Here is a 24,831-nt window from a genome sequence, read left to right on the forward strand (position 1 = left end):
AGATAACAACATTTAGGTCTCTTGAGTAAAATTTTGTATGCGGTGTGAGGTAGAGGTCCGACGTCATTTTTTTTTTCATTTTGTCTATGGGTATTCCGTTGTTTCAGCATCACTTTTTGAAAAGACTTAACTTCTCTCTTGAATTGCTTTTGTAATTTTGGAAAGATGTCAGTATATGTCCGAGTTTATTTCTGATCTCTCCATTCTGTTCCATTGATCCATTTGATTATTTTAGCTTTATTATCAGACTCGACATTGGTACTATAAGTCCTACAATTTTTTTCAAAGGTGGTTGGCTATTTTTTGTCCTTTATATTATAATATGAATTCTAGAATCAGTTTGTTAGTTTCTTTTAAAAAGCCTCCTGAAATTTGGGATGGGATTCATGGAATCTATAAACTGGGGTGGAATGGTGTTGTTACTATATTGAGGCTTCAGGCTCATGAACACATTTTATCTGTCATTTATTTATGTATTTTAAATTTTCTTTCAGCAATGTCTTCAATGTACAGATGTTATGAATTTTTGTTAGATTTGTCCTTAATTATAGCATATGTTTTATGCTATTATAATTATTACTGCTTTTAAATTTTTAAATATCTGATTGTCCACTACTGGTATGTAAAAATACAATTGATTTTTATATGTTATGCATATACCCTGCTATCTTGCTAAACTCACTCATTCTAGTAGCTCTTTTTGTAGATTCCACTGCAATTCCTACAGATTATAGTGTCTGTAAATAGACGTTTTATTTCTTGCTTTCCAGTCTCAGTGCTTTTTTCTTTTCTTTCTTTCTTTTTTTTTTTCTTGCCTGATTGCTTTGGCTGAGACCTCTAGGGCATTGTTGAACAGAAGTATTGAGTCATCCTTGTCTTGTTCTTAGTCTAAGAAGGAAGCATTTTCATCTTTGATCATTAAAAATGATGTCAACTGTGTATTTTTATAAATGTATTTCATCAGGTTAAGGAAAATTCTTTCTATTCCTAGTCTGCTAAGAGTTTATGTCAGGAATGAATGCTGAGTTTTGTTAAATCTTTTTTCCAATTTATTGAGATCATCTTATAGAGTTGTTTTATTATGTTTTGTTTTTAGTTTTTTATATAGTTATTATTTTATATATATTACTGATATATCAATAGATAGATTTTTACATAGTTTATATATATATATATATATATATATATATATATTAGATTTTATTTATTTATTTGAAAGACAGAGATCACAAGTAGGCAGAGAGGCAGATGGGGCATTGGGGGGTGGGGGAAGCAGGCTCCCCGCTGAGCAGAGAACGCGATGCAGGGCTCCATCCCAGGACCCTGGGATCATGACCTGAGCCAAAGGCAGAGGCTTTAACCCACTGAGCCACCCAGGCATCCGATATTTTATATATATATTATTGATAGATCAGTGTTGGTAGATACTTTTCAAATGTAAAACCAGTCTTTCATTTCTGACTATGGTTTTCTTGTAATATCTTTGGTTTTGGTCTAAGGGTAATGATGGCTTCACAGAATGAGTTAGGACATATTTTTCTGGTGTTCAATTTTTGACAAGGTTTTTTTGTAGGATTAGTATGATTTCTTTCTTACATGTTGGTAAAATTTACAAGTGAAACCATCTGGACCTGTAATGTTATTTATGGGAACGTGTTTAACTACAAGTTCAATTTCTTTTTTTTTTTTTTTTAAGATTTTATTTATTTATTTGACAGGGAGAGACATAGTGAGCAAGAGAGAACACAAGCAGGGGCAGTGGGAGAGAGAGAAGCAGGGCTTCCTGCTAAGCAAGAAGGCTGATGTGGGGCTCAATCCCAGGACCCTGGGATCATGACCTGGACTGAAGGCAGACTCTTGCTTACTGGCTGAGCCACTCAGGTGCCCCAGTTCAATCAATTTCTTTAATAGATGTAGGACTATTCACTATTCAGGTTTTCTTTTTTTTTTTTTTTTTTGAGTAAGTTTTAGCAATTTCTGTCTTTTGAATAATTTTTCCATTTCACCTAAACTATCAATTTTATTGGCATAAAAGTACTCATTATATCCTATTATTATCTTTTTAATACCTATAGAATCTGCAGTGATATTACTTCCATCGTTCTTGACATTGGTAATTTGTGTCTAATTTTTTTTCTACTAAGATTTATCAATTACACTCACCTTCCCAAACAACTGGCTTTAAGTTTCATTGATCTCCTTCCTCCACCACTTCATCCCCTTGTTCTGCCTCGACCTCCTCCTCCTTCTTCCTGTTTCTCCCCTTCCTCCTCCTCCTCTTCTTCTCCTTCTTCTTCTGTTTTCTATCTTCTATTTCAGTGATTTCTACCCTGGTGTTTATTATTTCTGTTCTTTGTTTACTCTGGATTTCATGGACTCTTTTTATTTTTATCTATCTATTTATTTTAGATTTTATTTATTTATTTGACAGAGAGATGATAGAGAACAGAAGTAGGCAGAGCAGCAGGCAGAGGGAGAGGGAGAAGCAGGCTCTCTGCTGAGCAGGGATCCTGGATGCGGGGCTCAATCCCAGGACCCTGGGATCATGACCTGAGCCAAAGGCAGCTGCTTAACCAACTGAGCCACCCAGGTGCCCCTGTTTATGTTTTTTTAAGATGGAAGCTTAGACCACTGATTTTAAGATCTTTTTTCTTTGCTAAGACAGATGTTTAATGCTGTGATATGCCCCCTAGGCACTGCTTTAGTGGTAACCCATAAGATACGATATGTTGGGGGTTTTTTTGTTTGTTTGTTTGTTTTTCAGTTCAAACTACTTTCTAAATTTCCTCTTGGTTTCTTTGGTCATGATTTTTTAGAAAAGTGTTTAGGTTCTAAATATTTTAGGATTTTCCAGAGATCTTTCTATTATTCATGTCTAATTTAATTCCATAAGGTCAGGCAACATACCATAATCCATTTGAGTGGTTCCTTTTCCAGCCTTAGGTAACTTTTTTAATATGTATTTGATGATCAGTTGTTGGTGAAAACTCAAGGAGGGCCCTCTGCAGATCTCTGGATTTCTCTGTATAGCTCTTTCTAATCTGGTTCTGTCCTGTAAACTCTAGCTGCTGTGGTCCCCTCAAGTGCTAGCCATATTACAGCCACTCAGGGAGTCTTCTGAGTTCTACCTAGATTGCCCCACCTGCCACAGCCTGCAGACTCTTTCAAGGCAGTATTTTGGGGCAATTATGGGGTTCCCATTTATTTTTCAGGCCTCTTACGTATCCTGTTTTCATTGCCTGATGTTCCAGCGTTTTGAAATCTGTCGCTTCCTATGTTTTGTTCTCTTTTATGTTCATTTCAGGTAGAAGGGTAACTCTAATCCCCATTATACAATCTCAGCCAGAAGAAGAAGTCTTTGGGGGGTGGGGATGAGGGTGCATCTACTATCTTAATCTTTCTCTTGAAGATTTTCCTCACTCATGGCACCTAATAATGGTCACAAAATGGTAACTAAATCACTGAGCATTATCATTACATTTAACCCAGGATTTAATGCCATCCATGCTAGTTCATTTCATTTTGAATGCAAATTATTTTCCCAGAAGTCCCCGAGCAAACTTTCTCTTGTATCTATCTCATTGATCATAATGAGGTCACCTGCCATTCTCATCTTCAAATGAGTTTGAGAAAGCAGGAAGCAATGTTGTCAGGATTGGATTCTGCTGAGGAATGTTTTCCCGCCAGACATACTGCCACCCCAAAACAAGTGGAGATGGAAGGGGAAGGACACATAGGATATTGGGTAGATAATTAACAGGGCCTGCCATTGAGGCAACTGTTAGGATCCTCTACAGAAAGTAAGATCAGGGACGCCTGGGCGGCTCTGTGGGTTAAACCTCTGCCTTCAGCTCAGGTCATGATCCCAGGGTCCTGGGATCCAGCTCTGCATCGGGCTCTCTGCTCAGTGGGGAGCCTGCTTCCCCCCCTTTCTCTGCCTGCCTCTCTGCCTGCTTGTGATCTCTTTGTCAAATAAATAAATAAAATCTTAAAAAAAAAAAAAGAAAAGAAAGTAAGATCAGCATGCTCTCTGCCCTGGAGCCTCTTTGCCCTGCCCATGGTCCATAGGCCATAACAATTAACTCTTTTTGATCTCTCTATAGCTGATGAAGAGTTTCCATCCCTGAGCACCAGGATAACATTCTGGTACTCTCTGAGGTCTACTTCTCACCTTCAGGGAGGTCTTTGAAACTCTAAAATATCAAACCAGTAGAAATGATCAATTAAACTATTGGTTGTTTTAGGATATATAATGAGATATTCTGTTATTTGCTTCTAAATAATTTATATAGCAAATAGAGACATCTCACCCAAGTGGTATCTAGATGACTAATGTCACAGTTCATCTCAGTGGATTTCCTTTTTTTTTTTTTTAAAGATTTTATTTGACAGGCAGAGATCACAAGTAGGCAGGATTTCCTTTTTTTTTTTTTTTTTTAAGATTTTATTTGACAGGCAGAGATCACAAGTAGGCAGAGAGGCAGGCGGAGAGAGAGGAGGAAGCAGGCTCCCTGCCGAGCAGAGAGCCCAATGCGGGGCTCAATCCCAGGACCCTGGGATCATGACCTGAGCTGAAGGCAGAGGCTTTAACCCACTGAGCCATCCAGGCGCCCCTCAGTGGATTTCTTAAAACACATCTACGGGTCCCTTGTTTCATCGATGTGCTGGGCTCAGCTCACAGTGAGATCAGAGAGAAAGATGATCCACTTAGTTTCCAGAGTTCCTTCCAGCAGTCATGTTGCAGGAGTGAGAAGTTTCAGACTGATGGTGTGGTTCACAAGTTTGACTTGCTACAAGCCTGACTTCTAGGCCAAGGAGGCATTTTTTTTGGTGAGGGAGGTGTCTTTCTCTACAAATGCTTGCAGGTTCAAGTTTGGGTCACTGACACAGCCTCCCAGACACTTAGGTGTTAACCTCACAGAGAAAGAAAAAGCAACTATTTTTACACCAACATTTTCAGTGCTACACGGGAGAAGAATGAGGCACAAACAAGTCAGCTGCAAGACAAAGGGAGTAGGGGTCAACAGTAGAAAAGACTGTCACCCTGAACAACTGTTTAGTTTTATACTTATTGGAAAGTAGGTAACAACCAACAAAGAAGCCAGAGTAGGTTACACATTGGCCATGAGTCTCGTAGATACGTAAGAAGAAAGGCAGAACATGTCCGGTCACATAGTACATGATCTACAGTGCGCAAGCCCAAATGAAAGGATTATCTGACTAACTGTAGGTGTTTTCCGGGGAAGGGGACAGGACGGAAAACTGAAGCAGTCAGAGTTCTGCCCTGAGCGGGCTGGGCAAGTTTAGTTGCTCGGTTTTAAGGATATATATTGTCCTCTTTCCCAGAGGGCTGTTGCCAGTATGTGTTTTTCTTAAGGCTATATTTAAGCACGCTTGGTGGCTAGTCTAAATTTTTATGGGTTATATTTTAAGCGGTATGTTGTTCTGAGGGACGGTTACACATTTTAAGTCCTAAGATTGGCATATAAGTGTCAGGATAAAGGGAAAGTAGTGTTATCCTGACCTGCCTCAGATTTAGCTAGATACAGGGACTTATTAAGAAAGTCAAATATTTTCCATTCCCTTGATATACAAAATAATTCTCCACCGGGCTTTATAGGTTTTGTTTCATGAAACAATTAGATGAGTTTCAGCAGAATTTCCTGTTTAGGCCAATGTGACTGAGAAAGATTCTCAGGTCTTCCAGCATCTTGAGTTTTGAGCGGTTAAGCATGAATTCTATAACTGACCAGGGTCTGAGGACGGTTTTACTGGAGAAGAAAGAACTAGGAGGGTTCTCTGGCTCAGAAGAGGATTGGAGGAGAAGAGTCTGGCTTAGAAAAGACTACCTGGTGGGGTGCCTGGGTGGCTCAGTGAAGGCTCGCTGCCTTCAGCTCAGGTCATGATCTCAGCGTCCTGGGATCAAGTCCCACATCGGGCTCTCTGCTCAGCGGGGAGCCTGCTTCCCTCTCTCTCTCTCTGCCTGCCTCTCTGTCTACTTGTGATCTCTCTCTGTCAAATAAATAAATAAAATCTTAAAAAAAAAAAAAAAGAAAAAAAAGACTACCTGGTGAGAGAAGGGTGGGATCAGAGGTGAACTAACAGGCACTCCCTGGAACATTCCTTCTTTTATTAGTAAGGGTGGGATATGTTAGGCTGCAGTAACAGTTCCCAAATCTCAAAGGCTTAATACAATAATGGTTTATTTCTCTCTTACATAAAACTCCTCTGTGAGTCAAGGCTGCTCTCCTGGCCAGTTATTCTCCACAAGGTGACCTAGTTACTCTGGCTGCTTCAATATTTTGGGCCTTTCTTCTCAGTATAAGTCCTTCTGCATGATTTCCTTGGTGTAGCAAGAAAGAGCCTGGAGAATCACCCATGGGCATTTCACCATCTCAGCCTGGAAATGATGTACACCATTACACTGGCCATCACAACTAGTCACATGGCCCTGTCCACCCACAAGGACCGAGAAGTACAGCCCTTCGTGTGGTAGAGTAGGAAAAGAACCAGATATTGGTCAATGCAGTAATGTTAAACGTACTACTCTAATTCATAAAACTTCTTTTAGGGAAGAAGTCTTTGCCAAGTTGTCCCCAAGTTGAGAATTTCTTTCCAGAAGGGGTTCATGAACAGCTTCATGGTTAGAAGAGAAATTGAGGGACTTATTTTAAAACTGTATATACCTAGTAAGCCACAAGTATTACATGAATTTTTTTTATTAAAGATTTTTATTTACTTATTGGACAAACAGAGATCACAAGTAGGCAGAGAGGCAGGCAGAGAGAGAGGAGGAAACAAGGACGTGGAGCTCGATCCCAGGACCCTGGATCATGACCTGAGCCGTAGGCATGCTTTAACCCACTGAGCCACTCAGGCACTCCTACATAGATTGTTTTTTGTCAGGCAGCTTTGAAGGATGCTGATAGAGGCTGGGAGTGAGAAAATTGTCCCACTGCCACCTCTCTCCATCTCCCCTGCCTTGTCACAGCGTCTCAGCTTCAAGTGCTCCAAGTGTGATGCCATGCACATTTGCTACCAGCCAAAGCCCCAGATGGGCAGGCCACCAGTGGGCCTCCAAGGGCAGGGAGGCCTGGGGAACTGGCAGTGATCCCCCTGAGACACTGGCTCCCCACAACATGGTCCCTCAGTCTGTGCCAATTATCTTCCTGCAGCCTCTGTCTCCTGCAAACATCAGCAGAGCCTCACCTGGCCTCACAGTAACGTGTCTTCTCAGAAAAGGCAACCAGAGAAGCCTGATCAATACGTTAGATTATTGCTATGACTCTTGGAGAGGGTTAGGAGGGCATCTGTACTCATGTCTGGGAGAGCAGGAAAGTAAAGACTAGTACTTGTTGTCTCAGCCAGAATGTGACTGCTCCGCTCTCAACCCAACTGATCACCTGGAGGAGGGCAGACGGGAAGACATGCAGCCAAATAATTCACAGGCCCGCCACACTGGGAGGCTCTTATCAGCCTAGGTATTCAGAAATCATATCCCCCTGAGGCCAGGAACAGTGAGTGCTTTATCTGAGGGAGCCACATTGGTCCTTCAGGCGGCACCCTCCACCATTTTTCCCACCTGCCAAGTCCTGTAACCAGATGCTGGCATTGGGCTTTGTGTCTTCTGAAGGCTCAGTCTGCCCTGCACACAAAACCATATTCTGTGGCTCTGTCTAAGGGAAATAAAGAGAAAATAAATGGGTCATTGCTGTTCCCTTTGTGCTAGTCCCCAGATAAGTAGATCTTCCCTCCTTGGTGCTGACTCACCCGGGATGGCCCTCTCTGGTTATGATCCCTCCTCTTGATAATTTCTTCTTAGATGTTCCTGCTCCTTAGATGTACCGTCCTCTTAGCTGAGTCTCTGCTCTTCTGAACACTCTTCTACAAGAGCATAATAATTAACATGTCTTCTGACTTTTCAATTAATGAATTAACTATGAAAATCAGTTAATTAATTTTAATACTTCAAATGTATTAACCCATCCATTTACCTATGTTCCCATGCTATTCAATAAATTTAGAAATATGTCTATGTCTACTTATACATATATACATACACATATATATGTATATTATATATAACATATATGTAAGTGTACATATATATTATAAGTCGAGTATTCTGTTGGTGCCATGGGGGATTTTGGGGAAAAAAAGGAGGTGGTGAAATGGAGCTAGTAAAGTGTATTCAAGGGTTCCTGGGCAGACACCTTCAGTGGCCACTCCAGGAGGTGACATTTAAGGTGCCCTTGGAGTGATAAGAAAAGCTGGTCATGCCATATAGAAAGGGAGAGTGAGCTTTGTAAGTCTAGGTTTTTTTTTTTTTTTTTTTTTTTTTAAAGATTTTATTTATTTATTTGACAGAGAGAGAGGTCACAAGTAGGCAGAGAGGCAGGCAGAGAGAGAGGAAGGGAAGCAGGCTCCCTGCAGAGCAGAGAGCCCGATGCGGGGCTCCATCCCAAGACCCTGAGATCATGACCTGAGCCGAAGGCAGCGGCTTAATCCACTGAGCCACCCAGGCGCCCCGTAAGTCTAGGTTCTAAGGAGAAAGTCATTGGGCCAGGACCATGGAGGATAAAGTGAGAGTGGTTTGGGGAAATCAGATCCCACAGAATTTTCATCTGGGAGAACCGTTCAGAAAACACTGGTTGTTGTAAACAAGGAAAAAATTCTGGCTTTTCAGAGCGCCTGGGTGGCTCAGTGGGTTAAAGCCTCTGCCTTCAGCTCAGGTCATGATCCCAGGGTCCTGGGATCAGGTCCCGCATCAGGCTCTCTGCTCAGCGAGGAGCCTGCTTCCCTTCCTCTCTCTCTCTGCCTACTTGTGATCTCTCTCTGTGTGTCAAATAAATAAATAAAATCTTTTTAAAAAATTTCTGGCTTTTCTGATATGGTCACATCTCTGTCCTACAGTTGCCTTCCATTTATAGTGTGTTACCAATTTTTCCATTTAAGATAATATAAAGTTATAGAACTTCCCAACTGAGAAAAGCTGATTTCTACTATTCTTCCTTTATAGGAAGAGTAACTCCACGTCCTGGCTCATAGGGGATGTTGGAAAGTCTAAGAAACTTAGGGAAAAGTTACCAAAATGACTGAATTTTGAAACATAAAAATGAACCACAAAGAAGTTTTCTTTTGGGGGGGCTCCTGGGTGGCTCAGTGGGTTAAGCCTGCCTTCGGCTCAGGTCATGATCTCAGGGTCCTGGGATCAAGCTCCACATCGGGCTCTCTGCTCAGCAGGGAGTCTGCTTCCCTTCCTCTCTCTCTGCCTGCCTCTCTGCCTATTTGTGATATCTGTCTGTCAAATAAATAAATAAAATCTTTAAAAAAAAGTTTTCTTTTTTTTTAAGGTTTTATTTATTTATTTGTCAGAGAAAGAGAAAGCCTAAGAAAGGCAAGTGGTAGGCTGAGGGGGAAGCAGGCTTCCTGCTGAGCATGGAGCCTGATGTGGGACTTGATCCCAGGACCCTGGGATCATGACCTGAGCCAAAGGCAGATGCTTAACCCACTGAGCCACCCAGGAGCCCCAGTATAAAGTTTTCTTTTAAAGCAAAGGTATTTAAGAAAACAGAGTAGAACTGATAAGAATACTGAGTAAATAATATAGATTAGCTAAAACGGTAATGGCAATGCCTGAATGACTGAAGTTAGGGAAACACAGCCCTCGGGCGGAACAACGTGGGGCGAACTGTTTGGGTCCCAAACTGTTTGGAGCCAAGGCTCATTCCTTCGCCAAGGATCTGAGAAGGCAGCAGCCTACAGAAGGCAGCAGATGGGGCACTGCCCAGGGTTATGCTGAAAGCCCCGACTGTCAATATATAGGCAGACAGAATATTCCTTATCTCATCGGTCACTTAATTGATGGCTGGGAAGCACTGGGGCTTCCCAGTATCCTCCACGCATACCATTCAAAATGCCAGTCACGGCCTCCTTGGGAATCGCATTCTCGCTGACCTTTTAAGTTGCTCTTGGTAGTTATTTTGAACAGGTTCCCTAGCACAAAATATTAACCGAAAGGAGGAGACTCACTGTCATCTCTCTTAAACATTTCTCTTGTTAAGAATGAGCTCACAGGGCACCTGGGTGGCTCAGTGGGTTAAAGCCTCTGCCTTTGGCTCAGGTGATGATCCCGGGATCCTGGGATCGAGCCCTGCATCAGGCTCTCTGCTCAGCGGGGAGCCTGCATGCCCCCTCCCCACCCTCTCTGCCTGCCTCTCTGCCTACTTGCGATCTCTCTCTGTCAAATAAATAAATAAAATCTTTAAAAAAGGGGGGGGGGGCTCCTGGGTGGTTCAGCAGGTCAAGCCTCCGCCTTAGGGTCAGGTCATTATCCCGTGGTTCTGGGATTGAGAGCCCTGCTTAGGCTCTCCACTCAGCAGGGAGCCTGTTCCCTCTCTCTGCCTGCCTCTTTGCCTGCTTGTGATCTCTCTATCTCTGTCAAATAAATAAAAATCTTAAAAAAAAATGAACTCACAATTATAGGAATATGACTAATAATTAAATATCTGCTGAAACACCCCTAAAATGATAAGAATTACATTACAAAAATACCAAGGATTCTTTTTGTTAAGATCTATTTAAAAATCTGTATTTCTGAAAATATCTACATCTCTAAAATCCAATAGCAGTCTCAAAATTGTTGTAAAGAAAAAAATCTTGGGGTGCCTGAATGGCTCAGTCAGTTAAGTGTCTGCCTTTGGCTTAGGTCATGATCCCAGGGTCCTGGGATCAAGCCCTGCATCGGGCTCCCTGTTCAGCAGGGAACGTGCTTCTCCCTCTCCCTCTGCTACTCCACCAGATTTTGCGCTCTCTCTCTCTCAAATGAACAAATAAAATGTTTAAAATATAATCTTACCAGGATACCCAGGGCCCTGATTTTTTATGTGCCTTAAAATTATAAATTTAAGCGACATATAAATCGCCATCTCATAGTTAAAATGAGTTATAAGCATTTATTATTTCTATCATGTTCATGAGAGCTAGTAATCCTTTTCTGATCTGACATAATAATCTTGCAGTATCTATGCAGTTAAAGACATGGAAATGACCAAGGCAGCAAATTGTTAAGTACATAAGCAATCAGAATTGAAAGTTTCAATTCCTGCAGGTCATGGCAAAATCTTCTAGTCTCTAGAGTCTTGCAAAACTCTGGGAACTGCCAGAAGAGCATGAGGCGGGTTCTTGGAAATGAAGGTCACCAAGATTGGAAGCCGGACTTGTGCCTGGAGAAGTTTAAGAGCAAGATGCGGCCTCTGGCTGCAGAAGGAGCTAGTGCTACAAGGAGAACGAGGGCACTTACACCATCATGCCTCTGCCAATGCCCGCCAAGCAGGTGTGCTTCCCAGTGGTCAGACTGGACATCACTCAAAGTAGCTAAACTTGACCATTGTGGAAGAGCCCTGTCCAAGACATCTGCCTGCCAGCCCAGCGTACTCATCAGAAGTTCAGAACTGAGTGGAAGGTCGTAAATGGCCAACCGGAAGAGCCTTGCGTGTGCCAAGGTGTCATGAGGTAGGAGGTCCACGAAAGTGCCCTGTGACAGCGAGCAAATACCGGGGCCATCTGTCTCTCTCAGAGTGCTGGTGCCAGATTACAGACTCACTGCCTCAGACACACCCCCCACCACCCTCCTCTGCCTTCCAATGCTGCATATTCAGAAGCAGCACAGAGAGGGAGGGAGGGAGGGGGGAGTAAGACAGAAGAATAAGAAAAAGCCAGCTATGCCCTCAATGGGTTTCTGTCAGGCCCAAGACAGAGGTGGAGGAGAAGCTTTGATATAACTGGTCACCACTTTTGAATAACTAAATGCAGGATGATTTCTTAAGAGCCGGAAGTGAGTGGAAATGCTCTGACATCTGCAGGAGAGGCCATCCAGTGGCAGAGAGAACATTCAGAACAGCCTATATGAGAAAAAGTGACGTTCTTTTTTTTCAGCTCACATACTCTGACCTCTTCCTCTATGGTTTAGGGACACACTGAAGGAAATTACATATTTGTAATACTTGTGACAACTAGCACAGTTTTGGAAACAGATACAACTGACTCTTCAGTAAACACACAGTTAAACTGGCAGGAGTAAAGGAACTCCTGCACCATAGAGAGAAGCAAGGACATTCACCACCATGTTGTACGGAGAATCCTGTGTGACAGATGAGTGGCTTAGTGGAGGTCTGTGAAGTTAACCATTCCCTCTTTTAAACCCCCATTTGTTAAAGAACAAAATCCATTTACAGGTAATAAGTTTTTAAAAAGTCAAACATAAATAATGGTACCTCCATGCAATAAAATGCTAACACTTTAAAAAGGATGAAGAGATCACCTCAGTTATTAACCTTGAATAATGAGGACACAGTTCTCCCATTTATTCTGTTCTTATTATTATCTTATTATTATCTTATTATTATTATAATATAATATATTATATTATTATCTTAGTATTATTATTATTATTATCTTATTATTCTGTTCTTATGTATATTTGAAATTTTCTGTGACAAAAAGTGTGTTGTTGTTTTTTTTAAAGAAGCCATTTATTATAACGGTTACTAATTCCTCCTGAGTTGCTAACTCTGTTGAGAATTTGATGAAAGCTTAGGGCTCTCTCCATAGAAAAATTTGGGTTGAAAGAAAAAGAAAAAGAGGTAGGCCCACTTGTGAAAACCTTGCATATGGTTTCAAGGGATTCATAGAATCCCTGAAGGTCATCCATGGATCCCACAAGAACTAGTCCATCTTCTTCAATTTACAAATGAGGAAACTAAATTCTGGGGAGGTGAGATGATTTGCCTAAGGTGATGGAAGCCATCCAGAGCTGGTACCTGCCTCTTCCACAGCACGTTTCCATAACCTTCTTCAAACAGGATGGGGAAGAAAGTTCCAAAATGGAACACAGTACCATTACGGAGTCTCCTCTTCGGGGAATGTTGAGTGTTTCATCCATCAGCCCTTCCTCACTTCCTTATTTCTAGAAATGAAGCTTTTGTGGACTTATTCACCCAGGGATGAAACACTGGAGCCTCCCATTCCCCTTCATCTGCTTCACCCCCCATTTCCAATCCATCACCAAGTCCTGGGACTCCCACTCATCTCTGCCTTCTGACCCCTCGTTGCCTCTCCTCCCACTCATTACTCATTAGAGGTCTTCTTACACTGTGGTGAATTCGTCTAACTAGCCTTAACCTATCCACATAGAGTCACCACCTTGGTCTTTCAAAAGTATACCTCTTACCATGCTTCTGTCCTGCACAAAAACAAAAAACAAAACAACTGGGGCGCCTGGGTGGCTCAGTGGGTTAAGCCTCTGCCTTCAGCTCAGGTCATGATCTCAGGGTCTCTGGGATCGAGCCCCGTATCGGGCTCTCTGCTTGGCAGGGAGCCTGCTTCCTCCCCTCTCTGGCTGCTGCTCTGCCTACTTGTAATCTCTCTCTCTCTCTCTCTCTATCTGTAAAAAAGAAAAAAAAAAAAAAAAAAAAAAAAAAAAAACAACCCAAAACAACAACAACAGCAAATTGCTTGTGTTTCATTTCTCAAAAGAGGCCCCTGAGGCCCAGAGCAAGGACAGGCCAAAACCAACTCTGCACAGCCAGTAAATGGAAGCCTAGAACCCTAGATCTCCAGAACCCAGGCCTTCCAGTTTCAAATGTAATGCTCTTAAAGGACAGACCCTGGAAAGCCCATCAGAACCAACTAGGGAGTCTGAAGAAAATGCAGATTTCTGGAGCCCTTCCTTGGTAACTCAGTCAGAATCTCCAGGAAATCTGTACTTTCTTTTCTGTTCTTTTTTTTAAGATGTTATTTACTTATTTGACAGGGAGAGACACAGCGAGAGAGGGAACACAATCAGGAGCAGTGGGAGATGGAGAAGCAGGCTTCCCGCTGGGCAGGGAGCCTGATGCAGGACTTGAACCCAGGACCCAGGGATCATGACCTGAGCTAAAGGCAGACAGACACTTAATGACTGAGCCACCCAGCGCCCTGAAAATCTGTATTTTCAACATGCTCCAAAGGTAGTTCTAAGAATCAGTCACATTAGGGAATTACATCTCTAATAGTAATATATATAATATTAGATAACCAATAAATGGATTTAAAATCCATTACTATGTTCTTATCAATATACTGATATCTAATACTGCCTATACTAGTTAGCAATAATCGCACCTCGGATAAACCTCATTGGCTACGATACTGCCACTGCGCAAAGCTTCTAATACTGCCTATACTAGTAAGACTTTGTTTAGACATTATGGCTACTTTGATTTACTTGTATACATGGTTTGCCAAAATAGTAGTCTGCGTTGTGGCTGCATATCCTGAGGACCGGAAAAGGACACCAGTGTCTGGGATTCCTTTATTTGAAAGTTTGGTGACATAGACGGTGACTGCTTGGCAACAGTGATTCTTTGTCCAATTATAGTTAGCAAGGAGGTAAAGCTTTGACTCATGTACCTTTACCTCCTCGGCAGAACAGCTGAATCATGAGCTTCGTCACTTGTTCCACTTCCCTGGGAATCAGGGCAAACATCCCTAGAACACTTTCTGTAGAGGTTTTCATTGCTGGAGACATCTTTCTCTTTCTCCTGCGTTCAGCCCCTTCCAGCGAGGGACAGACATGGAGCATATGTGCCCAGCCTACACAGACCCTGAATTTCAGATTTAAAAAGTTCAGGCTACAAATAAAGCCCAAGTGTTCAAGAGGCAAAGATAAGAAATGGTGTAAGTTAAAAGGGAGAGAGGTATGGCAACGGTCTGAGCTCTCCGGGTGAGAACAAACATTCCCAGTTTGTTCTCACGCAGTGCAGACTGGTGGGTCCCAGTCCAACTGACCACCAGGCACTTGCTTCGGATAAACTCTCCAGATCTCCTGGGCCACTGTGAAGGTCCCTGCAACTTTGTCTCTGCCAGACCTTTGTCCTCACACACGGAAGAAGGGGCTCTCTGGGAAATAAAAGACAGAAGAGACACAGCAGGAGCCCAGTCTGCCAAGGGATCATTCAGATCACCAGTTCCACATTTGACTACAAGGGCAGGAGGGGAACCTTTGGGGGTGATGGAAATGTTCGACATCTTGATGAAAGTGGTGGTTACACAACCACATCCGTTTGCCAAAATTCATTGAACTCTGCACTTTAAAAAGTGAAACTTTGTCATAAGTATAAATTGTGCCTCAGTGAAAGCAACTTGAAAAGATACATTAACTAAACATAATTTAATTGTAGGCTTATGAGATTAAAATACTTGGCAAAGATATAAAGATTTAGGGTGAAGCAAAGAATAATGAAAAGATGCATTTTCTTTTAGGCTGTAGGTAGCAACTTCCACATGTTTGTAATGATTCAGCTAAATATCAGAAAGACACACGAATCTAGAAATCTGTGATTATACTTGTTTGTTTTCTTGCTATCTTGCTGATTGTCTGTCTTGCTCAGAACATTTTCAGCCCCATTCGGACAGGGACCGTATTTGTTTTTCCACTGAAATATCTTTTGTCATTTGCTATATTTATCTTCCACCTGCAACACAATCGGAGTTCAATAAATATTAGATTTAACCATATGAAACCTCAACTTTTGTAGATAAATAATAGCCAAATATTACCAGTTTCATATGGTTTAGTCTAATCCTTGTTGAATGAATGAAATTTCTCCCCATAAGGTATTGATTTTTAGAGAAGTCATAGAAATACACTCCCATCAATGTACTTATTTTCCAGTCTACCACCAATATAAAAGCTGCTTTTGAATATTCCTGACCTGTTTCACCCAGAATGTTCATAGACTGGAAAAGACCTCCAAGAATTTCTTTCTCATTTATTATTTGTACCAACATCTCATATACTTTGAGTTTTAGACATTTATCTCAGCACAAATTTCTCTGTCTCTAGTGGCAATGTAAGTCTATTTTTTGTCACTCTATCATGTCTGAAAATTGGAAAGCTAACCACCATTCCATACTTTATAAATGCACTGCACAGATTCAAAATGAAATGTAAAAAGTTACTCATTTCGGTGTTGTTTATAATTATAATATTGGAAAACTGGCCACCATCTTCTACTTCCTATTGAATTCATCAGGGAAATATTTAACTTAGCATCTCTCAGAAGCCAGGACTGTGGTAAGAGCTATCAGATGTATGAAAATGAAGAAGACACAGTAACTGCTCTATCAGAGCTCGCAGTCCAGGAGTAGTGCTAATATTGTACACAAATTTATCTTCCCAGGAAAAAAGAACAAGAAGGTGCTAAGTTCCATAAATGAGGCATACAGCATTTTAGGGCATCCTTATGAGAGAAAGTAATTAGATCCTTAGATCACAGACAATATGAAATGTATATTAAAGGGATATGTGCGTGTATGTATGCACTTTGGGAGAAAATAGAGAAGAATGCCTTTAATAATTTAGGATGAAAGTTGGTCTTCCCAAGGAAAGCCTGGCAAAATCTCACAGTTGTTTTTTTTTTTTTAATATTTATTTATTTATTTGACAGAGAGAGACGCAGCAAGAGAGGGAACACAAGCAGGAGGAGTGGGAGAGGGAGAAGCAGGCTTCCCACCAAGCAGGGAGCCTGAAGCGGGGCTCGATCCCAGAACCCAGGGATCATGACCTGAGCTGAAAAGGCAGATGCTTAACGACTGAGTCGCCCAGGCACCCAAAAATTCCACAGTTTTGAACAGAAAAAATTAACATAAAAACTTAAAACTCCTTTACAATGAAAGACATCATAACAAAGTTAAAAGGCAAGTGTCAGTTCTTTGCCCTGGCAATTTCCTTCCCAGGAATCTGTCACCTGCAAACATGCTTCAGAGATAAAACATAAAATACGCAAAAAGGGGCACCTGGGTGGCTCAGTGGGTTAAGCCTCTGCCTTCGGCTCGGGTCATGATCCCAGGGTCCTGGGATCGAGCCCCGCATCGGGCTCTCTGCTCAGCGGGGAGCCTGCCTCCCTTCCTCTCTCTCTGCCTTCTTGTGGTCTCTCTCTCTGTCAAATAAATAAATAAAATCTTTTAAAAATATATGCAAAAAGTTATTTATTTCAATGTGGTTTACAATTATAAAATAGTTGGAAGCAACCCAGGTGTCCAGCAGAAACCACAGCACATCTACACAATAGAGTATGAGGCAGCTGAGAGACAGAATAAGGAAGATAGGGAGTGGTCAATAAGGTGTCTACAGTGTATATTAAGTGAAAAAACGAAGGTCAGAATGTTTGTTTGACACATTTTATTAAGAAAATGAGGGGAAAGACTATATAGGCACTTTTGCTTCTGTTTTCAAAATGAAGAGCAAGAAAAATGATTTCATGTCGGGGATAGGGAAGAACACGGTAAGGGGACAAAGGTAGAAATAAGACTTCTCTTTGTTTATCTTTCTATATAGTTTTGACTTTTGAATCTTGTAGGGTATCTATTTTTCAAATTTAATTAAATAAAAAAGTTAAATGACGTTCTAGAGAAACTATGTAAGGGAGTAATAGCCATCTTATGGACTGAATGTTTGTGTCATGGGATGTTATAGACTGTGTGTTTATGCCCCCCCCCCACCAAATTTGTATGTTGGAATTCTAACCCCTCAAAGGGGTTAGAGGTGGGGTCTTTGGGAGGTAAATTGGATCATGAGGGTGGAGCTCTCGTAATAGGATTAGTGCCCCTATAAGAAGAGATGTGAGGGGATGCGTGGGTGGCTCAGTCCACCCATTAAGTGTCTACCTTGGGCTCAGGTCATGATCCCAGAGTCCTGGAATTGAGCCCTGAAGTAGGCTCTCTCCCCTGCTCAGCTTCTCCCTCTCCCTTTGCCCCTCACCCCTACTCGTGCTCTCTCTCTCTCAAATAAATAAACAAAATATTAAGAAGGAAAAAAAAAAAAAACATGAGAGGTCCCTCTCTTTGCTCTCTACCATGTGATGATACAATGAGAAAACAGCCATCTGCAAACCAGGAAGTTTGCCTTCACCAGACATAGGATCTGCTAGCACCCTGGTCTTGGACTTCCCAGCCTCCAGAACAGTATGAAATATTTGTTATTTAAGCCACCCAGTCTTACAGCAGCTTGAACAAAGACAAGCCATAATAAATAAAAAGCTCTTGCAAATCAATAAGAAATTTCAATCTAATAGAGAAATGAACAAGGGAGAATCTTGTGGAAAAAATACACTCCTGTGTGTCTCCTCTACTCTCAGTACTCTACTTGAATTCTGCCATTTCCGATCACTAAATATGTGGTAGTTTTTCCCTCACTGAGCAGTCCTGCAATAACAGCTGGCTGTTACAAGTTAACTCAATGCCGGCACTATCTCTCTGATCCCACAAGGTAAAAGCCAGTCCCACAAGACTGGCCCCAGCCTTCACCTTCAGATGGCAATCACAAGTCCAGGTTGTTACTTGAACTTATGACCAACTGGCCATAAATCAGAGGTTCCCATGACCCCTTTCTAGGGCTCATTTATTTTGCTAGAGCAGCTCACAGAATTCAGGAAAACAGTTGACTGAATCGATTACTGGTTTATTACCAAGGATATTAAAGGCTATGAATGAACAGTAGGATGAAGAAATATATATTTCAAGTTCCAGAGTTTCTGCCCCTTTAGAGCTTGAGGTACACCACCTCCAGACACATTGAAGTGTCTTGTTCAACCAGCCCTTCTCTGAACTCATCATTTGGGGGTTTTGTGGAGGCTTCACTTATGTAGATATGATTAATGAAATCATTGCCATTAGTGGTTAAGTCACTCTCCAGCTCTTCTTCCATCCCCAGAGATCAGGGGGTAGGACTGAAAGTTCCAACCCTCTAGTCATAAAGCCAACCACCCATTATCTTTGGGGGCTTTCCAGAAGTCATCTCATTAACAAAAACACAGGTGTGGTTGAAAGGGGGTTGTTATGAATAACAAAAGTTAACTTTCTTATTCTCATCATTTAGGAAATTCCAAGGGTTTTAGGAGCTCTGTGCCAGAAATGTAAACAACAAAATACAGATTTATTTTTTTAATAGAAAGTCTTTTTTTTTAAGATTTTATTTATTTATTTGACAGACAAGGATCACAAGTAGGCAGAAAAGCAGGCAGAGAGAGAGGAGGAAGTAGGCTCCCTGCTGAGCAAAGAGCCCAATGCTGGGGCTAGATCCCAGGACCCTGGGATCATGACCTTAGCCAAAGGCAGAGGCTTTATTTAACCCACTGAGCCACCCAGGCACCCCAAAATACAGATATCTTTTAGAAATCACAACATCATAGACAGGAACAGGTAAGTCACTGAGGAAAAACAAGCAATAAACATACATAAGGATCTCATTCTCAGCAGTAACCAAAGAAACTCAAATTAAAATGATCTTTTTCCATGCATCTGATTATCTTAAATGTAAAAGATTGATAGTATCAGTGAGAGGTAGAAGGATGGGGAAACAAACTTCATTCAGCTAATGGTATGACTATAAACTGGTAGAGAATTAACGAAATATCTTCAAAATTCCAATTCTAGAAATCGATGCCAAATACATGCTTGCAATAAATATCAATATACTGCAGTGTTTATTTCAGCATAAGTTGTAATAGTAACAAATTGGAAACAGCTTAAATATCTGATATGTAAGGATATAGCCTTGCTATGGAACACCAGGCAGTCATAACGAGAATGGGGTGCCTCTGTAGGTACGAGCATGAAAAGATCTTTAGCATAGATTATCAAGTGTACAAAGCAAATTACAGTAATTATGATCATATTTTTGTAAACCAAAGGATCCATTATTTTATCGTAGTTGCATAAATATGTGCATTAGATGACCTCATGGAACAGGTGACATTTCATCCCTTTGAAAAGCTTAGAACTGAGGGAAACCTTAATAGTCATTTAATTTTGTGGTTTCCAAGTACAAGTTTGTATTCTAATTGCATCAGAAGCACCAGTGAAACTTTTTTAAAGTACAGATTCCTGGTCTGCATTTTCCAGAGATTCTGATTCAGAGTTTCTGGGTGAGGCTAAGAAACCTATACTGTTTAAACAATTTTCAGATGACTGATACCCAGCCAGGCATAAAAACCATTTAGTTCAACTTCCAATCGAAAGCAATCATCTCCTCTAGGAGACTTGATGCCGATCCCTTCAGCCATAGACATTCGTACACTTCTGAGAACCTTCTAGAAAGAAGATTTCACGTTTCATTGATGAGATGTAGTGGGACTCCCTTGCCCCTGAAAGATCTAGGTAAAATTGGTTCAAACACTAATCGTTTCCTATCACTTTGAAGTTCAAGGTCTTTTCCAAGATGTTTGCGAATTTCAGAGAGGGACAGAGGAGGATGGGGTTGATGGGGCTAGGTGCCTAGATTGTGATGGAGGGTGGAAGCACTGCCTCAGGCTCTGGGCTCCAGTGTTTCCACACATTACCTCAGTCCTGCAACACCTCTACCTATACAAGCCCTGGGTTGTATGGGACAGCATTCCTAAGACAGCCAACCACTGAGAAAACACCTGACTCTCACTACTTTTCCTCCCCACCTGAGCTCCAGTCAGTAGACTTTACATTCTTTTCCCCAAAAGTTTTCCCCCCAGATATTCCCAAGGCTCAACCCTTCCCTCATTCAAGTTTTTTTGCTTAAATGTCATCTTCTCAGAAAGATCTTCCCGGACCACTTTGTCACTCAACTGCTTTCCTTGACTTTGATTTTCTTCATGGCACTTGCTGTGAGCTGACATACTGTGTACTTACTTGTGGGTTAGTCCCTTGTCCATCTCCCCATTAGAGTGTGTCCCCCATGAGAGTGGGAACACTGTCCATCTGCTTTATTCACTGCCCTTTCTCCAGTAGCTATGTAACAACATCTAGCCCAAAGGTTTGAGCTCTAGAAAACATGTATGTATGTATGTATGTATGTATGTATGTATGTATGTATGTATGTATAGATGTTTCAATTCTCCCAAATCCACTCCATCCTCCCCAGGTCTGCCTCTATGCCCCTTCTCCTAGATTCCCACTTCTTTCTGACTTCCCTCTTTTCCCTCTTCCTCTTCTACTCACACTTCCTCTCAGCAACACAACAAATTCCTCTTCTTGCCTCTCTCTCTCTCTTTTTTAGATAGACTTTATTTTTTAAAAGCAGTTTTAAGTTGACAAGAAAATGGAGCCAAAGATAGAGATTTCCCCCAAGCCTTAGGCCCCGACATGTATAGTCTCTCCCATTGTCAGCATTCCCTTCTCCTTGTCTCTTGATAGGAGTTTCTCTAACCTCTTCTAATCCTTTAAAATCTGACATTTTTGCTGCAGCAATCTCCCCAACACAAATTAGACTAATAAAGACATTTCCTGCATGATAGACAAGCTTCTCCATGAACGAAATTCTGTACTACAGAAAAAGAAATGATGTTTGTATTCATTTAAAATCCCTCTCTCCGTAACTGCCACTCGGTGACCTTAGTTTGCCCCTCAGAAGCAGAAGGGAACACGTCTGTGTTGCGCCCAAGTATTTGCCTCCGAGAGACCACCAAGGAGCCAAGCACCAATGCAATCACACGAGGGTTTATTTGACAAGCTTAAGCTTGGGCCCAAGTATACCCGACACAGCAGAGTAGGGACTTGGACCCCGAGCTTAGTTAAGGCAGGGGTATTTATAGGTTCCTGTTACTAAAGCAGGGTGAGATTCCTGGAACCAAAGCAGGGTGGGGGTTACTAAAGCAGGGTGGGGGAAAGTTCAGCCCTTGGGCACAGGGGTCTGAAATGGCTGCCGGAGCTAAGATGGCTGTACTTATGCTAAGGCTAAACCTGAGGTGGGATGGCCTTAATTTTCTCGGCCTCCACAGTCTGCAGTCTCTCACAAGGCCACCTTGGCTAAAGATGATTCTTCTGGCTAATTCCATGGTTCCCACCGAGTTCCTGGTTCTACATTCTACGGTTCTTTGGAGAAAAGTTCTGGAAACCATCCTCCATAGTCTCCTGATGTCCTTTGCCTGGAATCCATCCAGCTTCCAATGCCCTTCTTAGATGGTAGCACACATACCTAAACACAATCCAGATAAAGCTCAGGTGATCCAAAGAACGATGGGGTTATTACTTTCAAAATTGCAGCTATGATATTCCTCTAGTTTGTTATCTGACGAGGAGCCACAAAAGTGCCTGTCCTTTCCGTGACCTTCGTTCCAGGTGGTTGAGATTTTATCAGCTGCATATTTGCGTCACAGGTTAAACAATGGGTCAGATAAAGGTGTCGAGATCATTCTTCTCCCTCAGGTTACCACAGCCCCAGTTCTAACACCAGTTCTCAAGCATGGCCTTCTGGGAAATTTGGGCTTTCTTCTCCAGATCCAGCACTATCTGTTCCTTTAGCCATAGAGGATTCAGAGATTCAGAAGAATCCTCTGAAGGATTAAACTATCCAAATGAGACCTTGGCTACGAACGAACATCAAATGTGCTAGCTGTTGTTTTTCATAACTCAATCAGGTAAATATATTATTAACCTTCAAAAATAACCTCTTTTGGAGTCGGCCTTCCTTCTCCAAACTTCTGGGCAAGTTTGAGATACCGAAATTTAGGCATTAACTTTGTTTAGGATCCACTGTAGACAATTAGTGTAGCTCATTTATTTATTTATTTTTTAAAAATTTTGTTTATTTATTTGACAGACAGAGATCACAAGTAGGCAGAAAAGTGGGCAGAGAGAGAGGAGGAAGCAGGCTCCCCGCTGAGCAGAGAGCCCAATGCCGGGCTTGATCCCAGGACCCCGAGATCATGACCTGAGCCATAGGCAGAGGCTTTAGCCCACTGAACCACCCAGGCGCCCCAGTGTAGCTCATTTAAATGCACATCTGTGGGCTGTTTAGAGCAGCAATCTGGACTCCTGTCTTTCTGGGACATGGTTTCTATAGTGGATGCAAACTGGATTGGCTGCCAGCTAGGCACCTTCCTAGATGCCCACTCAAGCCTGGCTAGGGCTCACTGATCCAAGAGTAGAAGGCACTGGTACCCAGACTGGGCTGGTACAAGAAAGAATTTGAATGGAATAGAGAGGCAGGCGGATTTGAGCTCCTCCTGCTTCCCTGCTCCTGCCTTCCCCCACGATCTGCTCTCGTGTTCAGAATTCTTCCTGTCCATCTGTTTTCATCATGTTGGCCAGAATTCAATATTAATCAGTATTAAATTGGAGAGGTGTCTCCAGAGTTATTGTCACAGGAAACTGTCACTTGCCTTGTGCTCCTTGTTATTTCGATCAGAGCCTTAAATCCCCCCCTTGCTGTGCTGGTGCTTTCCGTGGAGCCTGGGTTCTGCATTTCTGATAGGCTTCCAGGAAATGTCTCAGCTGCTGGAACATAGACTACACTTTTGGTAGTGGGGACTTGAATATATACAAGTGGTGGCCATTAAATCTACAGGAACCCCAAATTTTAAGGCAAAAGCTAATATAGAAAAACCAAATCCAGACATTTGTACCCTGCGTTGAAGTCAGTATAGAAGAGGCAGGACTATGAGGAACAGCCAACACAGGTGCCAGACTTTGTGCTTCTATACCTTCCATGGATCATCCCAGCACCCCATGAGGTGCACATTATTATTATCTCCATTTCAGAGAATAGTCAAGTGAGACCTAGTAGTGCCCGAGGTCACATTGCTACTGAGAGGTGGAGGCCAAGGGAAGCCCACGCTGTCAGATTCCAGAGCCCTGCTCTGAGCACACAGTGTCTTTTCAGCGGAAGGGCTGCAAGCTTGAGCACGCTCAACAGTGTGAGAATCCCTTCTGCCTCGGGAAGGAGGTTGGATTAGATAACCTCCAGCCTCCTGAGGTTATGTCCCACTTGAGTAAGAATCAGGACTTTCCAAGCCAAAACTTCTGTTTTCTTTTTTTTAAGGTTTCTTTTTTTTTGTGGGTTTTTTTTTTTTTTTTTTTTTTAATTTGACAGAGAGATCACAAGTAGGCAGAGAGGCAGGCAGAGAGAGGCGGGGAGGCAGACTCCCTACTGAGCAGAGAGCCCGATGCAGGGCTCGATCCCAGGACCCTAGTACTATGACCTGAGCCAAAAGCAGAGGCTTAATCCACTGAGCCACCCAGGGGCCCCTAAAACTTCTGTTTTTCTTTCCTTGAGTACTATCTCCACTTCTGACACTGAAACCGAGACAATAATGAACAGTCACAGAGAAATGTGGGACTTAGAAGGAGAAAATGGAGATTTGGGGGTTACCTGCACAGAGATGCCTCCTCAGGCAAGGCTTCCAGCAACTCTGACCCACTCTTTTCATAAGCCACCTCTCACACCTATTAGAGTTCTCCAGAGAAACCGATCAATACAATGTGTGTAATTATATAGAGAGAGAAAGAGAAATTGACTCACTTGTTTATAGAAACGGACAAATCTCAACATCTGTGGTTGGCAAGCTGGAGACCCAAGGGTGTAGGTCTAGTCCAAGGGCCGGTTGGCAGAAGCCCTGGGAAGAATCAGCATTTCTCTTGAGCCTGAGGACAGGATAAAAAGAAAAGATCAGACAAAATCAGAGAGGGGGCCAAACTATAAGAAACCCTTAACTCTAGGAAACAAACTAGAGGGTGGGAGGGTGGGATAACTGGGGGATGGACATGAAGGAGGGCACATGATATAATGAGCACTGGGTGTTACATGCAACTGATGAATCACTGACCTCTACCTCTGAAACTATACACTACATGTTAATTAATTAAAATTAAATTTTAAAAAAATGTCCCATGTTAAAGGCAAGCAGGCTGGAAGGAATTCCCTCTTATTCATGGCAAGATCAGCCTTTTGTTGTATTCAAGCCCTGGTGGGTTGGATGGTGCCCATCTACAACAGGGTGGCCACTCTGCTTTACTTATTCAATGAATTTAAATGTTAAA

General features: G+C 42.1%; 1 long non-coding RNA gene and 1 other non-coding gene across 2 annotated transcripts; both read right to left on the reverse strand.

The window, feature by feature from the left end:
* Window positions 1-7,400: 7,400 nt before the first annotated feature.
* LOC123937923 lies at window positions 7,401-24,419 on the reverse strand. The gene is made up of 3 exons (XR_006817638.1): window positions 24,314-24,419; window positions 7,771-7,884; window positions 7,401-7,676 (listed from the first exon to the last, which is right to left on the reverse strand). It is a non-coding gene; the product is annotated as an uncharacterized LOC123937923 (long non-coding RNA).
* On the reverse strand, window positions 14,062-14,208 carry LOC123939444. Its single transcript, XR_006817848.1, has one exon. It is a non-coding gene; the product is annotated as a U4 spliceosomal RNA (small nuclear RNA).
* Window positions 24,420-24,831: the final 412 nt, after the last annotated feature.

The sequence above is a fragment of the Meles meles genome, chromosome 3, assembly GCF_922984935.1.
Source record: "Meles meles chromosome 3, mMelMel3.1 paternal haplotype, whole genome shotgun sequence".
In the NCBI taxonomy this organism is placed as follows: Eukaryota; Metazoa; Chordata; class Mammalia; order Carnivora; family Mustelidae; genus Meles; species Meles meles.